Here is an 18,961-nt window from a genome sequence, read left to right on the forward strand (position 1 = left end):
AGAATACTTTTAAGCCTTTATGATCCCAGTTCATCAATCTTCATCAGCCATATAGGTGCCTCCTTAGATCAGATCAAGCAAACCATCAGAAGTTCATTAACCTGCATATATGATCCAACACCTCATAAGATATTCAAAATACTTGCTCACTTGGCCTAATGATCTTCTCCTCCTTATATAGTTTTAGGCCTTTCTCAATACCATGGACCAAAACTACTTAGGACCAATACCTTGGACCAAATACCTCAGACCAATTACCTCGGGTCAAATACCTTGGACCAAGAAATACCTTAGACCAAAAACTTTGTTTTTCCAAGATATACGTGCTTTTCCTTCTGTGAAAGTGCGTGTGTACATATACGCTCCTTTTGTTCAGTAAACCTACATGTATACATAGCTTGGACAAGGTGAACCTACATATACCTCTCTTTCTTCATTCTTTGTAGTTTGATCTGTAATTATTTGTTGTTAACTTGCTGCATTGTGAACTGTCATCTGAGAGAGTTGCCATTGTACATTACTTCTGAACTGATTCCTTTGAACTGCCCTACATTTCACATCTGTAAACACAATTGCCATGCATTCTGTCACATTTGATATCTCTTCTGTAGATTCATCTAGTTACCATATACAAGTGAGTTGTTCTGCTACAAGTGGGTTGCTATCAAGTACAACACATGCATCATAATGCCAACAATCTCCCCCTTTGGACTTGATGGCAACAACAACACCAAGTCACTCTCCCCCTTTGACATCAAGGGCAAAGGGTGGCCCAAGATATTTTCTCCCTTTGACATACATTATGATGTTCATGCTCCCCCTGAGTACATGTTGAATTCTTTGATTGAGCTCCCCTTTTGTACATGCTGAGATTCACTGAAATTGTCCATGCTCCCCCTGAGCACAAGCAGAGTCTGCAAAACATATTTTCTAAAATACCATGACTCTATAACTCAACTATGTGAGGATGACCTTCCTATCACCAATGACTCATGCATACATCCATCTCCCAACCAAGTGGGGATATATCGATTGTTTATACATGATAGAAACAATAAATATTACATCATCCATCCCATGTAAAATGGGGATACAAATTACATCATTTGTCCAAGAGGCCTCATTCAAATACCCTAGACTTTTACATGACTTAAGCAACAAATGGCATAAATATCTAAAGCCATAGCTGGACTCAGCAACCATAATGCCAACAATTTTGAATGTACGTGAAGGCTAATGCTCCCCCTGAACCTATGCTACATGTGCATTGTGAATAGGTCAATGAACAAGGCATCTGTATCACTCAAATATGTTATACTCCTATACCAATAGGTGTCATATTTCATGATTGAATGATGAGCTCTATAATATGTTCATCCCTTTCCTTGTTGCAAATGGTTTCCATATTATCAAAAAATAAAAAAATTTAAAAAATGTAAAGAGGGTATGCCCTAAAAGAAAAATCAAAGGGTAAAAAGAGTAAAATGGTCAAAAAAGAGAAGAAATGAACCCCAAACAAAGAAAGACCAGGAAAGTGTGCAAGTCCAAAAAGCCACTGCTTTTGTTTTTTTGTAATAAAGCATTGTGTGCAACTTGTTAATTCATGCCACAATTGATGAATGGCCAAACAGCTTAATTTTGGCTAGTTCATGTTTGAATTTCCTGTTTTAGAAATAGAGAATAAAATCTGACCAAATTGTTTAATCTTGGCAGATAAGTAGATAGGTAGAGAAGCAAAGGAGCTCAACAGTTTAATATGAGCCCTTGGAAGTAATAAGTGTAGACTTAGGTAGGCTTACCATGAAAAGAAAAGAGAAGTTGAAAAGGGTTTTCCAGTCTAAGTGCACCCAAGAAAGAAGAAAAAATGCTAGGCCAAGTAGGCAGGGTAGGTAGATTGGTGTTGCAGAATGATATTTGTGATGGATTATGTTTCCAAAAAATGTGTTAACTTTCACTTCTATCACAAGTACAAGGTATATATTTTGATGTAGCTCAAGAGAGGCAGATTACATAACTAACTCCCCTTCATACTTTTCCCTAATCATTTACTAATTTCCCCCTAAATATTAAGATTTGTTCTTAATAGCATTCATAAATCACTCATCTCATTTCATAAACCATGCCTAAGTAAAACCCTATTTTACTTAGGAAATTAACAAAATTTCCTCATAAAAACCCCTTTTTTCCTTTAGCCTAAGTTTTTATGCAAAAAACATTTTAACTTAGCGTTGCTTTCATTTACATGTTTTCATATTAACTTTAACTTTTATTATTTAAATCCTACTTTATTACCCAATCCCGTATTATGTAAATATGTAATAAAAACCCCAAATATTACATATCCCCTCCCCGGTCGATTACAACCATATCACTATTTAAAAGGGATTAACGAATTTATCATAAACCTGTTAATAACCTTCCCTGCACGCTAATGGAGTTAATTAACCCCCGATTAATTAATAACCATCCCCCCCCGACTAATCAAAACAGCCCCGATACATAGTTTAATACATCGGGCCCACAATGTTAACCTCCTGCCAAGTGCATGCTCTGTCCACCGTCCGATCCCCACTCCACCATCCGATGGTCCGCATCCATTTTGCGACCCCCCTAACCGCTGAACGTTAATGTGCTATTGGCTGGTGATTTTGCCGCCGTACCAAGGACACACGTCATTCCGCCAGCCTACTCGTTCCCTCCCGGCCCAAAATCGCCCAGCCCCAAAAGCGGTGCGGGAAAAACCACTTACCACCCCCCAGCTGACGTCATCTGCTGATGTCACCCTTCTGCTGACATCACCCGTCCTTTAAATCATAAATTCCCACCAAGCTTCATTTTGTCGAATAAAAGGGAAAAAAGTCATTTTTGCTATGTTTTTCTACAAACAGCGCTCCGGGCATGATATCTACCGAGTTTGCAGTTCATGCTCAACCACCTTCAGACTAGAAAAGGCTCCATCGATGAGCTCCTCTGTCTGTCAACCGACCCTCCAGTGTACGGTTTCCTCCTCCTTTGACACATGTACCTGTGAATTTTCTCAATAGATGGCTATTAGCGCATCAATTGCCACGACTTCTCAGCAATCTCCACAAAAAGAACTAAGTATTATGAATCAAAAGGCACAAAACAGCCTCCAATGTCCCAGCAACAGGTATTCATCCTACTACGTGGTTACCATGGGTAAAAGGACAAATTTGGGGCAATTAACCACAGAGATGAGCAGAAGTCAAAACAAAATTAAAGAGTATCGGTTCAAGCATTAAAGTGTATCAGATAAGCTATAAAGATGTTAGAGTAGAATTAAAGGCAAAGCATATCATAATTAAAGAGCGCAGTTAAGACAGGCAGTCGGCGCAGAGCTACTACAGAAGACAGCTGTAGGCCGAATCCTAAAGGCCCGCCTCCAGCACAAACATCAGTTAGCTGTTTCTATTTTAATTATAAACTCTTATTAGTTAAACCTATATATTATCTCATAGCTGTTATGAGATATAGGTTGTACATATTTTTTGTATAAATACCCCCTCCATTGTAGTATTTGGGTGGTCTGTGGTGTGTGTGGATTTCCTAGACTCTGCTGTAATACTGAACTTTTGGAATAAAGAGCTGTTGGAAACATCTGTTGTTTGGCCTACTGGATGAAAAATGGAAGCAGAGGACTTGTCACATAATTCTTGAATCAACCTCTGGATCAATAAGTCCCCTATATCTTGTGTTTTACAGTTTTCTGGTTTATTATATCATCTATGTCTCATAATCTGAATGATAAAGCAAAGGTTAATATCAGAATATGCTTGATTTCACTCTGTATTCAGCCTTTATTGTTCTTTGTGTTTTCTTCATAATTAGGATAAATAGTGAATTCTTAATTGTTTCTGTTCTTTTATTCTTTCATGTTGATTATTTGCTAAAGAATTCTTAACTGCTCCTTATCAGTAATCATCCATTTTCCCTCTTTCAATATGTTGAAGGATTCTTAATTGCCCTTCACCCATTTGAGCCCATTCCATCTGTTTTCAACTCTTCATTTGTTCCCTATTTGACAACCTTGCTCTGTGAAACCATCCTCTGTTAAAGAAACCAAATCCAGAAAGCCATCTTCTTTGACTCCATCATGCCCAATGGACTAAACTACTCAGTTTTACCTCTCTGTTTTATCGAATCCGGCCACCCAAACTCAAAACAAAACCCTTGAACTTCATAACTAGCCTAATACCTTTTAAAAAAAAGCTAAATCATAAAGAGATAACCCTCTCTGGATACAGACTAGCTAGATTCTGTATCTAAAAGATTGGTCTGTGGTTACCTTGGCATCCTTCCCTTTTCTTACAACTTTGGGGAAATCCTGAGTGATAACATCATTGGCAACTCCACTGGGGACCTGAATAATTGTTTGTTGCTACTCTTTTCTGTATAAACTACAGACGAAGCCTGAAGTTAGCCAGGTAGCCTTTGAAATGCTTTTGCTTTGCAATTGCATAATTAAATGAATGCTGCTTCAGTCTATCTTCAGTCTAGTTTGTGTATTGTACAGTTGGTTTCAAATACTTGATCAGTTCCTCTTTTCAAAAAATTCTTTAGGAAAGTTCAAAACTCCCACATCTAAAACCTCCTAGAAGAGACTGTTAAATTTGTATTGTCAAATCTATTCCAAGAAAAAACCAAAAACACACCTAGAAACTAGCTTCAGAAAGGATTCATTACACCAGATCAAATCCTGATCCTAATCCCCCATCTGTGTTTGAAAACCCTAATCTGATTCCTAGGATTCTTAGAATTCAAGAGAGCCAAGAAAATTCTGCTACTTCACAACTTGACAGACATTTGCAGAACTCCATTCAATCTGAGCTTACCTCTGAAAGAATACCAAACCTTTCTGTGATTAATACAGCTTCTCCAAGTTCACCATCAACACCTCCAACTACCCTTTCCACTCCTCCATCTACAGCACGCATTCCCATTGTTATCCCTACTTTTTCAGTTGTAACATCTATTTCTACAACCATGGCAAACCGATATACTCCCCTAAACTTACCTGCCAATCCAGGGGCTATGCCTCAAGACTATCAAAGTAAAATCCCTTCTTTTGAAGGCACTGGCACTTACACAGCTCAACAACATGCCAATAAGATAACCAACTGGAGATGTTAAAACATGGTTTAGAGCCCTCCCTGCAAATAGTATCAATGACCCACAAGCTCTTTATTAGACCTTCTTGAATAGATGGGAAAAAAAGAAAGATCCTCTCCACATTTTATCAGAGTATAAAAACCTAAGAAGAGGCACACAAGAAACTGTCCAAGATTATTGTACCAGATTCAATAGTGTCTACAATGCAATTCCTCAAAATCTCAGACCTCCTCCAGATTTGGCCTTGATCAAATTCCTTGATGCATTTGATTCAGATATGGCATACCAACTTAGGGAAAGATCTCCTCGAAACTTAGAAGAGATGCAGAGTATAGTTGTTAGTGTCGAGGCCAACTTGATATCTAAACGATCTAGAGCCAGAGCTTAAAGGAGGACACCTTTCAAAGAAGAACCTTCTGCCTTTGAACAGAAATTAGATGCAATAATTAAAGGAATGGATAGACTTTGGGATAGAGTAGAAACAATCGAGAGAAAATCCCCTTGGGATGGTCAACCAAGAAATGCTGGGAGAAATCCAAATTTCAGGAAGAACCAAAATCTTAACACCGGAAAGACAGGGCCTAACCAAAATATTAGGCCTCCATTTCAAGAAAATTATGCTGAAGCCTCAACTTCTAATGGATCAACAGAAGACACTCAAATTAATCTGATGGGACTCAAGAATGAACAACAAGTTTTCTTGAGCCAAGAGGATCAAGAAGCTCACATCCTTAAACAATTCCAAACTCAGTTAGGTGAATCATTTGACTTTAGGGAGGGATATGATACAACCATTTATGAAGTCCACAAACAACATAATCTGAGGAGCAGAAGAATAGATGTCCCTGAAATCAGCAAACAGAAATATACCAAGAAACCTAACAAAGGTAAGATCAATAACCCCCCTGTACATATTCTTGCTAGAACAGATCCTAACCTTGTTAATCCAATTGTTGAAGATATATCAAACAATCAGCCACCTAACAGACAACCTTTCACTGCTATCCCTGTCAAAGGAAAAGTAGGAAAGCCTCTAGAACTTGATTTGGAAGAAACTTCAGCCCATAATCCCACTCCTAAAGAGGAGAAAAACACAGAAAATTCAGCTGTCCCAAATACAAAAACTTAGATCGAGAAACCTTTCAATCTTGAGACAAAAGTAGGCAAACTAAAGATAGTTGTTCCATTATCAGAATTAGCTAAACATGATGTCTACAGAAGTTAAATCAGCAGATCACTCAAAATTTCTATAAACGAAGATTCAGTAAACGTTTTTTATGACCATCTTGAATTGATATTTGGCCCTGGAGTAAATGGAAAAACAGTAGAGGGGGAAGTTCCTCCTTTCTATGTAGGTTTAAACATACATGATAAAACACTTCATAATGCCATGTTTGATTCTGGTGCTTCCCATAACTTAAAGCCTAAATCTGTAATGGAGAGACTTGACCTTGACATCACCAGGCCATATAAGGACCTTTTCTCTTTCGATTCAAGTCAGGTCAAATGTCTAGGTTTAATCAAAGACTTATGTGTGTCACTAGTCCAATATCCTGCCAAAACCGTCTTAATGGACATAGTAGTAGCTAATATTCCACCAAAGTAGGGTATGTTATTGTCTAGATCTTGGGGTGTAAAGCTTCAAGGATCTCTACAGTTAGATATGTCTTACGCTACTATTTCAGTGTTTGGTCAACCCAAGAGACTATATAGAGAAACCTTAATGAAGTATGTAGTAAGTAGTCAAGGGAAACCTCAAAATTTCCCTATCTACTCAATACATTCTGATATGGATTCTTTTATCATTTACAATGTTGAAATTGATCCCCCACACGCAATAAAAGTTCTAGAAAATGAAACAGAAAAAATTGCAAATGAGAAGTCTAGTGTCTGAATCCAAGAACTTTCTGAAAATCATGAAACATCAGACTAACCAGAACAAGCTGAAAAACCAGATATCCCTATTGAACATATCCCTGGAACTCCAGATCCTAATTTTAAACATGAAATCCTTTGGTACTTAGAATTTGAAGGTTCTATGAACAAATTAGGAACAGGAGTAGGAGTTTGGGTGCACAATCTTGAAAATGATCATGCTGAAGGCCATGCCTATAGATTAAACTTTAGGTGCACTAATAATATGGCTGAATATGAAGCTCTGTTGCTAGGTCTTAAACTGGTCAAGAAATTGGGAGCAACTAGAGTGTCAGTCCTAGGAGATTCCAATTTAATCCTTCAACAGATAAAAGGGAAGTTCTTAACAAATGATCCCAGATTAAGAGAGTATAGAGATACAGCCATAGAAATCCTCAATACATTTCTAGAAACTCAGCTTGCCAAAATCCCGAGAAAACACAACTTGCAAGCTCATAGCCTAACAATGTTTGCCAGCACCTATAAATTACCATTTGAACCAAATCATCAATTCACAACAGAAATTAGACACAGGGCAGCCATACCTGATAATGTGAAGAACTAGCAAGTGTTTGACAGTGATAATCAGATCAACAATTTTTTAACCCTAAAAGAGGAATTTTTCAGCACTAACATTGATGGAGATACAGTCAGTGACTTTGATCCAACAAATCAAATAGAAACAGATATTTCAGTAGAAAACGCAACTCAAATGCTTCATCCAGCCAAATTCACCAAAGAGGAAATACAGGATCTTAAAGAAACAGATGTTGATGAGATTATTGAAGGAGAATCTGAAATTATAAATTTGAAAGACAATCATTTTCCCAAAGGATTAACTCCTTTGGAAGATCCCTTTGATTTCAACAATATTCCAAAGAAACCCTAGATGGAACCTCTATAAGCAGACATTGAATACTACAACATAGGAACTAAAGAGAATCCAAGAATGATTAAATTGTCCAAATATTTTCCCCTTGATCAAAATATTAAGTATGTTGAACTGATCAAAGAATTCCAGGATGTTTTTTCCTGGAGCTATGAAGACATGAAATTTTATGACACCTCTGTAATTCAACATACAATACCTCTAAAGGAAAATCAAAAACCATTCAAACAAAACTCAGAATAATCAACCCTGTACTACTTCCTTCTATTGAAAAAGAAATCAAACGAATGCATTATGCAAAGATAATTGCTCCAATCAGGTTTTTAGAGTGGGTATCTAATTTAGTGCATACCAGGAAGAAAACGGGAGAAATCAGATTATGTGTTGACTTAAGAAATGTAAACAAGGTTTCTTTGAAGGACAATTACCCTTTACCTAAGATGGATCATATTTTACAAAGAGTAGTAGGCGCTTCTAGGATTTCATTTTTGGATGGGTTTTCAGGTTTTAATCAAATTCTAGTTCATCCTGATGACCAAGAAAAGACTGCATTTACAACACCATGGGGTACATTCAAATATGTTAAAATGCCATTCGGACTTAAGAATGCAGGGGCAACCCTACAATGAGCAATGGATATAGCTTTTGCACATGAAATTCACGATTTTCTGGTTATATATCTAGATGACCTCACTGTGTTTTCTAGATCAGATCAACAACATTTAGATCATTTGAGACAAGTGTTCTTAAAATGCAAAAAGTATGGTATTTCATTAAATCCTAAAAAATCTTTGTTTGGTCTAGAAGAAGGAAAATTGTTAGGCCACATCAGCTCCAAAGATGGCATTAGAATTGATCCTACTAGAATAAAACCCATTCTGCAAATACCCCACCCCAGAAATGTCAAAGAACTTCAAGCTTTCCTAGGGAAGATCAACTTTTTGAGAAGATTCATATCTAATTTGGCTGAATTAATTAGATTTTTGAACAATATGTTAAAAAAGGATTGAAAGGTTAAATGGACAGTAAAAGCCAAACAAGCATTTGAACAAATTAAAATGGCTTTAACCAGAACACCAGTCCTCACAAGTCCAAAGTTCGATAGAGACTTCATAATTTTCTCATTTGCATTAGAACGCACTATAGCAGCTGTTTTACTGCAAAAAGATGATCAAGGATGTGAAAACCCCATAGCCTTTTTTATTAAATCACTTAAAGAGGCACCTCTAAATTACAAAATCATGGAAAAGCAGGCTTTTGCACTTGTGAAAGCCATTCAAGACTTCAGAGTCTATATATTGTACTCCCATGTAGTAGCTTATGTACCAAATGTTGTTGTCAAAGATATCCTGACTCAGGATGGAATTGAAGGCAAACGAGGTAAATGGATAGCTAAAATATTGGAGTATGATATTGAAACAAAACCTACAAAGTTGATAAAAGGACAGGGATTGGCTAAACTCATGACTGACACAAACTTTCAAGCCCTGGATATTGATGAACTGGATAATGAACAGGAGATGGTGACTCCACAAATCAGCTAGGCCTTCTTAGAATCACCTTGGTATGTTGATATAACTCATGTATTATTAAACTTGTAGGCTCCTCCAGGGTTATCCAGAACAAAGAAAAGGTTTTTAAAGATGAAAGCTTCAAAATTTTGTATTTTAGATGGTGCTCTTTTTTGGAAAAATCATGAATGTATTCTATTGAATTGTTCAATAAAGGAAGAAGCTGACCAAATTCTCAAAGAATTTCATGCAGGGGACAGCGGTGGACACCTTTACTGGAAATCAACTGCAGACAAAATCCTAAGGGCTGGATTTTACTGGCCATCCTTGTTCGCTGATGTAAAGAAGTTTGTCACTACTTGCCACAAATGCCAGATTTTTGAAGGCAAAAGGAAACTGTTACCCCTACCCTTGAGACTAATTTCCACTGAAAAACCATTTCAACAATGGGGTTTGGACTTCATTGGAGAAATACACCCTCCCTCTTCTGGCCAACACAAATGGATTCTTATTGCCACAGACTATTTCACCAAATGGATAGAAGCCATTCCTTCCAGACAAGCCAATGATACAGTGATAATAGGATTCTTAGAGACCAATATCTTGTCTATATTTGGCTGTCTTGAAAAGATCATAATCGACAATGTTGCTACCTTCAATTCCAAGAAAATGATAAATTTCTGTAACAAATACCATATCACTTTAAGCCATTCCACAGCCTATTACCCTCAAGGTAATGGTCTAGCTGAGTCTTCCAATAAGAGCCTGATTAATATTATTAAGAAGTTGTTGGAAGAGAACAAGAAAAACTTGCACAAGAAACTTACAAATGCACTATGGGCAGACAGACTTACTACAAAGAGATCTATTGGAACTAGCCCTTATGAGCTAGTTTATGGCATGGAGGTTGTGTTTCCTTCATCTTTGTTGAGAATGCAACAAGATGATGGAGCTTAGTGGAAAAGAGTCGCCTTCACTAAGTGGGCCCGCAGGCAAATTATGGCGCAAAGTCTATTTTTAGACTATGTCTATTTTTAGGCATATGGATCAAGGTCTATGAGTTGCAGGATGCTGTTTATAGATTATTGGTCATGTTGGGAAAAATAGATGGACTTCTATTTCTAGTTCACAGCGGAGTGATCAAAGTCTATTTTTAGACTGCCAAGCTAAAAATAGAAAAGTCAAATATTATTGTCTCATAATAATATTTAGACTATAAACATTATCTTATCCTCTTGGAGCACTTCAGTTTGAGCTACAAATGTAGCACATGCAGTTGTTAGAAGGAAATACGCTTTCTTTGTGGGTCAGTTGAGCTATTGCATGCATGACTTCAGTTAGAACTCAAGCAGTTTAGTTTGGTGGAGTTGATTGTGGAGTTGATGGAGTTGTGTTCAGTTTGACTTGGTTGAACTAGTTGTAATTAGTCTAACTGAAAATAGACTAGTGATGAGTTGTGTGAACTAATTATTAACTCATAAAGCAACTAAAGAATACATCAGTTAACTCAGTTGCATGTCAGTGCATGTACAGTTCAGTGGAGACAGGTGTTAGAGGTTGAGATTGCTATCAGTTGTGACTATAGTTGTGCATGAGATATTGCACAATCAAAGGGATTGAGTAATGCCAATGAGAAGTGCGTAGTGGGGGCCAATACAAGGAAATATAGCCTGTGCTCATGTGATTTTCAGTGTGGGTGATTCTCTTGTAGCAGTGTGCAGTGGAGGCAGGCAAAGCAGCGGAGGAGATTTGAACCTATGACTTTTTCGGATCTGAGCTATTTTTGTGTGTAACAGGTGGAGATAGTACTGGATACTTGTGAGGAGTATTGTACTATGTATTTTTACATGTTCTCAATCATTAATATATATATAGTGTGGGGTTTTCAGCTGTAAGCTTTCCATGGGTTACATATGGTGTTAATGTGTGCATGCTATTGATGTTTCATTGTTTTTGATGCTGCTAAATTGATGATCAACGTAGAGGATATTATGTATTGTGCATGTATTCCGCAATAGTGTATAATCGGGATAATATTTGTTGAATAAGTGTTTATTATTCAAAATTTCTACATGGTATCAGAGCTGTTGATCATCAGATCTATTATTCAGAAAGTGTTTACATTCTATTTCTTCAGGCAGAGTCTGTAATCGGGCCAGTGGCCTCTGGATTCATCCTTCCTTTGGAAGATGAGATATCTGGTAAAAGCCCATACAGTCAATCTCTGTACGAGAAATACTTTGTTCTCACGAATTCTAGATCAGAGGTGGTTGAGTTTGGAGCTGGTGGAATTCAAATTTGCAACAGTGTTTTCTTGGTATCAACGTGGCAATGTCTTTCAACGGATTGCGATTGGAGTATGCTCTTGAGGGCAGCTCGAACTATATTGCATGGAAGGACATGATGGAGGCAGTGTTGGATGATAATGGGCTGAAGGAGTTCATAGAGGCTGAGGTCCCAAAGCCTACTGATACTGCGCAGGTTGATGCTTGGCAAAAGAAGACAACAAAGTGTCGAAGGATTTTGTTGGAGGGCGTGAAGGATCACATTATGTCCAGCCTGCATGGAAAGGCTTCTCCATACTTGATGTGGAAAGCGTTGACAGATATATTCCAAAGCAAGAGCAATTAGAGGAAGCTGGTGCTCAAGGATAAACTCAGAAACATCAAATGTGAGAAGGGAGACAGTATGCCCAAGTATCTCACGAAGTTCACTCAGTGTTGGGATGAGCTGGGAAGTGTGGGGGTGGTTGTCGATGATGAGGAATTGGTGAGCTTGTCTCTCTTTGGTCTTCCAAAGAGTTGGCACTCCTATCAGGACTCTATCAATGGTTGGAAGAAATTGCCAGGATGGGATAGACTTTGGTCAGATCTTGTGCAGGAAGAGATCAGGCGGAATACCAGGGACGGATATTCATCAAAGGGAACTGATGAAGAAAATTGCGCTTTGGCTGCCAAAGCAAAGAAGGTGAAGAACAAGAAAGATTCTCAGTTTGGTGCGAAAGGAAAGAAGCAGGACATGTCCAAGGTGAAGTGCTTCCACTTTCACCAGCACGGACACTATGCCACTAATTGTTCGCAAAAGAAGAAGAACAAGCAAGCTATTGGATCTGCAGTAGGAGAGCCTCTAGCCTCATAGTTTGAGCTTGATTTTTCATTGATCACATGCTTGGTTTCAAGTGTGATGGGATCGGTGTGGTTCTTGGACAGTGGTGTGTATTTTCACATGACAGGAGATCGAGATTTTTTTTCTGATCTGGAGGACAAAGATCTTGGAGTGCACATCGAGATGGGCGATGATGGTAGATACAATGCGACCAGTATCGGTACCATTTCCTTTGAGAGGGAGTCTGGTAAACCCTTCATATTGAAGGAAGTGATGCATGTTCCAGGATTTGAAGAAGAATCTTATCTCTGTGGCGATGTTAGAAGACAAGGGATATGATGTTGTTTTCAGTGAGGAAAAGGCTTTCCTGCGCAGTACAACTGGAGAAACCCGAAAGATAGGGGTTCGAGTGAGGAACCTTTATCAGTTGCATGTAGATGGATGTGCAGCAATGGCATGCAAGGCAGAAGGATTGGTGAGCTGGGATGATGGAGAGCTGTGGCACAGGAGATTGGGTCACCTTCACCATGGAGCCTTGAAGATACTGCAGCAGATCACTATAGGGCTTCCTAAAGGCACTCTTGCGCAGCCAGATCAGTGCAAGGGGTGTACTTTGGGAAAGTTTGTGAAAGCCACCTTTCACGAGAAGGATAGTCACGCCACGACGATCCTTGATAGAATTCACATAGACGTGTGTGGACCTTTCTCAGTAGCTTCAACAACAAAGCACAGATATTATGTGATTTTTGTTGATGATTTCTCTCGTAAGTGCTGGATCTTCTTCATGTAGAAGAAGAGCGAAACATACTTAAAGTTCTTTGAGTTCAAAGCACTGGTTGAGAAGGAGTCGGGGAAGAAGGTGAAGGCTCTTAGGAGCGATAATGGTGGTGAATACATCTCTGGCGAGTTCAAGGATTTCTGCAGTGTAGAAGGGATTCGAAGAGAGCTCATAGATCCCCATAACCCACAGTAGAACGGGGTTGCTGAGAGGAAGAACAGAAAAATCATGGGTGCTGCACGAGCGATGTTGCATGATCAGGGCCTACCCCTTCACTTGTGGGCGGAAGCATGCAATACAGGAGTATATGTGCAGAATCGTTGTCCTCACAGGATACTTGGCATGAGTACACCCGAGGAGGCTTATTCTGGTAAGAAGCCTAATCTTTCTCATTTGAGGATTTTTGGTGCTAAAGTTTACATGCATGTGACGAAGGATGCCAGGAAGAAGTTGGAGCCGACCGCAGAGGTTGGGATATTTGTGGGGTACACTGATACGCCCCACAACTATCATGTGTATTTTCCAGACAGTGGCAAGACTGTTGTGCGACGAGATATAAAATTTCAGGAGGAGAAAGCCATGAAGTGTTCGCTTGAGAGGGAGCCACACTTGCATGCATATGAGGAGCTATTAGTTCCTAAGGATGAGCTTCAGGATGTGGATAAGCCACAGGACGAAGTTCATGGAGTGGAAGAGACCACTCATGCAGTGCCAACCATCAGAGGGCGAAAGCGCTTGACAGAAGTTGAGCAACTGGCTCAAGATGTAGAGAAAGTTGTAGGACCACCTATAGCCTAACGCAGGCAGAGACAGTCACCTGATCGGTACACTGGATACATGGCTCTTGTGAGCAAATGTGTTGTGACTGAGCCATCCTCTTTCGAGGAAGCTGTGGAGGATCCCGCATGGGTAGACGCCATGGTGGAAGAGTATGATTCGATTGTCAGAAACAGTGCATGGGAGATTGTTCCTAGACCAGAAGGGAAATCAGTGGTGGGTTCGAGATGGATCTACAAAGTTAAACAGCTGATGGGAGTGTGGAGAAGTACAAGGCAAGATTTGTTGCCCGAGGCTTTTCACAGATAAAGGGGATCGATTATGAGGAGACCTTTGCACCTGTCACAAGGTATTCTTCCATACGGATGATTCTTTCTCTCTCAGTGTAGATGGGATGGCACATTCATTAGATGGATGTGAAGACTGTGTTCCTCAACAGAGTCATTGAGGAGGAGGTGTACATAGAACAGCCCGATGGTTTTGAGATCTTCAGCAGCGAGTCACATGTGTTCAGGCTCAAGAGAGTGCTGTATGGGTTGAAACAAGCACCACGTGCTTGGTACACACGGATAGACAGTTATTTCACTAGACTTGGATTCTCCAAGAGTGAGGCAGATCCTAACCTATACCAAATTGTGGTGGAGGGTAATTTATTTATCATTGTACTTTATGTAGATGATTTGATTCTAACGGGTGATGAGCTGTTGATACTTTCATGCAAGGATGATCTTGCTAAGGAGTTTGAGATGAAGGACTTGGGCCTCCTTCATTATTTCCTGGGATTGGAAATCTGGCAGCGCAGTGATGGACTATTTGTTTCTTAGGGTAAGTATGCTCGGGAGATACTGTAGAAGTTCAACATGCAAGGCTACAAGCCTGTTGACACTCGTCTTCCTGGAGGTTGGAGGAAGAAGGATGCCATTGTTTATCGACAGTTGGTGGGGTTTCTTATGTATCTGGTCAATACACGACCCGATATATGCTATGTTGTTAACCAACTTTCACAAGCTATGGTTAAGCCAACCAAGCTCTTATGGAAGGCAGGAAAGCATGTATTGCGTTATTTGAGAGGCACATCGGGATATGGATTGTGGTACAGAAAGGAGGATGAGGTGAAGCTATGTGGCTTCATGGATGCAGATTGGGCAGGGAGCCCAATGGACAGAAAGAGCACATCAGGAGGGGCCTTTATTATTGGGTCGATAACAGTTTCTTGGTACAGTAGGAAGCAAAGATCCGTGGCACTCAGTTCAGCAGAGGCCGAGTATATGGCAGCAAGTTTAGCTGCATGCGAGGCTATATGGATGAGGAAGATTCTGGTCAGTTTGTTCGGTTCTCACTTGGAGCCTACTGTGATTTACTGTGATAACCAGAGTTGCATTAAACTCTCGGCTAATCCTGTATTTCATGATAGATCTAAGAACATTGACATCAGGTACCATCATATCAAAGATTGTGTGCAGCGGAGAATCATGTTTCTTTCATACATTCCAATGGAGGATCAGGATGCTGATATCTTAATGAAGGCGCTCACCAGGAGAACATTCGAATACCACCGAGGTAGGATAGGGGTTGCTAATAATCCATATCTTGTTGAGAGGGAGTGTTGAGAATGCAACAAGATGATGGAGCTTAGTGGAAAGGAGTCGCCTTCACTAAGTGGGCCCGCAGGTAAATTATGGCACAAAGTCTATTTTTAGACATATGGTTCATGGTCTATGAGTTGCAGGATGTTGTTTATGGATGATTGGTCATGTTGGGAAAAATAGATGGAATTCTATTTCTGGTTCACAGCGGAGTGATCAAAGTCTATTTTTAGACTGCCAGGCTAAAAATAGAAAAGTCAAATATTATTGTCTCATAATAATATTTAAACTATAAACATTATCTTATCCTCTTGGAGCACTTCAGTTTGAGCTACAGATGTGGCACATGTAGCTGTCAGAAGGAAATACACTTTCTTTGTGGGTCAGTTGAGCTGTTGCATGCAAGACTTCAGTTAGAACTCAAGCAGTTGAGTTTGGTGGAGTTGATTGTGGAGTTGATGGAGTTCTGTTCAGTTTGACTTGGTTGAACTAGTTGTAATTAGTCTAACTACAAATAGACTAGTGATGAGTTGTGTGAACTAATTATTAACTCATAAAGCAACTAAAGAATACATCAGTTAACTCAGTTGCATGTCATTTCATGTACAGTTCAGTGGAGGCAGGTGTTAGAGGTTGAGATTACTATCAGTTGTGACTATAGTTGTGCATGAGATCTTGTACAATCAAAGGGATTGAGTAATGCCAATGAGAACTACGTAGTGTGGGCCAATACAAGGAAATATAGCTTGTGCTCACGTGATTTTCAGTGTGGGTGATTCTCTTGCAGCAGTGCGCAGTGGAGGCAGGCAAAGCAACGGAGGAGATTTGAACCTGTGACTTGTTCGGATCTGAGCTAGTTTTGTGTGTAACAGGTGGAGATAGTGTTGAATACTTGTGAGGAGTATTGTACTATGTATTGTTACATGTTCTCAATCATTAATATATAGATAATGTGGGATTTAGCTTTCCCCGGGTTACATACTGTGTTAATGTGTGCATGCTATTGATGTTTCATTGTTTTTGGTGTTGCTAAATTTATGATCAACATAGAGGAGATTATGTATTGTGCATTTATTCTACAATAGTGTATAATTGGGATAATATATGTTGAATAAGTGTTTATTATTCAAAATTTTTACAATCTTTAGGAGTTCCTGTGATGAAATTACTGTAAGAAGCTCAGGTGGAACCCAATGACATTCAAAGGAGAATAAATCAGACCATCCATTTGCAGCAGACCAGAGAAGAAGTGCACTAGAGATCCCAAGTGTTACAAGAGAAACTCAAGAAAATATTTGATAAAAGGACCAAAGCAGAAGACTTCTACATTGGAGACAAAGTTCTAAGATGGGATTCCAGGAGAGAAGACAAAGGAAAACATGGGAAGTTTGACTCCTGTGGAAATGACAATTTATCATTCAGGCATTACAAGGGAATAATACTTACTTTCAGAAGAGCCTGGATTGTACAGAAACAGAAGAAGGACCAGTGAATGGTCGAATGCTAAAACATTACTTTGATCCAATTTTTTAATGTATTTTGACTCTAACATGTACATACTATATCCTTGATAATGTCATAGTTTGGATTGGATAGTAACTTGCTGCAGTTGAAGCCCGAAGAGAAGGCCCTAAGCTTCACAAGTGTGCTGTCATATATACAAATCAAGCAACCAACAAAGGAAGTTTTCAGAGCACAAAAAAATTTATTCAGAAGGCCATTTGACCTGCTGTTCTTGACTTTCCACCAGAGAAAGCCATCCCTAAGTGGATCCACTGTTATACTCCTATACCAATAGGTGTCATATTTCATCATTGACTGATGAGCTCTGTAATATGTTCATCCCTTTCCTTGTTGCAAATGGTTTCCATATTATCAAAAAATCAAAAAATGTAAAGAGGGTATGCCCTAAAAGAAAAATCAAAGGGTAAAAAGAGTAAAATGGTCAAAAAAGAGAAGAAATGAACCCCAAACAAAGAAAGACCAGGAAAGTGTGCAAGTCCAAAAAGCCACTACTTTTGTTTTTTTGTAATAAAGCATTATGTGAAACTTGTTAATTCATGCCATAATTGATGAATGGCCAAATAGCTTAATCTTGGCTAGTTCATGTTTGAATTTCCTGTTTTAGAAATAGAGAATAAAATCTGACCAAACTGTTTAATCTTGGCAGATAAGTAGACAGGTAGAGAAGCAAAGGAGCTCAACAGTTTAATCTGAGCCCTTGGAAGTAATAAGTGCAAACTTAGGTAGGATTACCATGAAAAGAAAAGAAAAGTTGAAAAGAGTTTGCCAGTCTAAGTGCACCCAAGAAAGAAGAAAAAATTCTAGGCCAAGTAGGCAGGGTAGGTAGATTGGTGTTGCACAATGATACTTGTGATGGATTATGTTTCCAAAAAATGTGTTAACTTTCACTTCTATCACAAGTACAAGGTAAATATTTTGATGCAACTCAAGCGAGGCAGATTACATAACTAACTCACCTTCATACTTTTCCCTAATCATTTACTAATTTCCCCCTAAATATTAAGATCTGTTCTTAATAGCATTCATAAATCACTCATCTCATTTCATAAACCATGCCTAAGTAAAACCCTATTTTACTTAGGAAATTAACAAAATTTCCTCATAAAAACCCCTTTTCTCATTTAGCCTAAGTTTTAATGCAAAAAACATTTTAAATTAGCGCTGCTTTCATTTACATGTTTTCATATTAACTTAAACTTTTATTATTTAAATCCTGCATTATTACCCAATCCCGTATTATGTAAATATGTAATAAAAACCCCAACATTACATATCCCCTCCCCGTTGATTACGACCATATCACTATTTAAAAAGGATTAACGGATTTATCATAAACCTGTTAATAACCTTCCCCGCGCGCTAATGGAGTTAATTAATCCCCGGTTAATTAATAACCATCCCCCCCCCCGACCAATCAAAATAGCCCCGATACATAGTTTAATACGTCGGGCCCGCAATGTTAACCTCCTGCCAAGTTCATGCTTCATCCACCATCCAATCCCCGCTCCACCATCCGACGATCCGAATCCATTTTGTGACCCCCCTAACCACCAAACGTTAATGCATGATTGGCCGGTGGTTTTGCCGCCGTACCAAGGACACGCGTCATTTCGCCAGCCTACTCGCTCCCTCCCAGCCTAAAACCGCCCAGCCCCAAAAGTCGTGCGGGCAAAACCGCTTACCACCCCCCCAGCTAAGGTCATCTACTGACGTGACCCTTCCGCTAATGTCACCCTTCCGCTAACGT

Source organism: Pinus tabuliformis, chromosome 4_1 (assembly GCF_031772625.1).
Source record: "Pinus tabuliformis cultivar Carrire ecotype Pingquan chromosome 4_1, CPIR1, whole genome shotgun sequence".
In the NCBI taxonomy this organism is placed as follows: Eukaryota; Viridiplantae; Streptophyta; class Pinopsida; order Pinales; family Pinaceae; genus Pinus; species Pinus tabuliformis.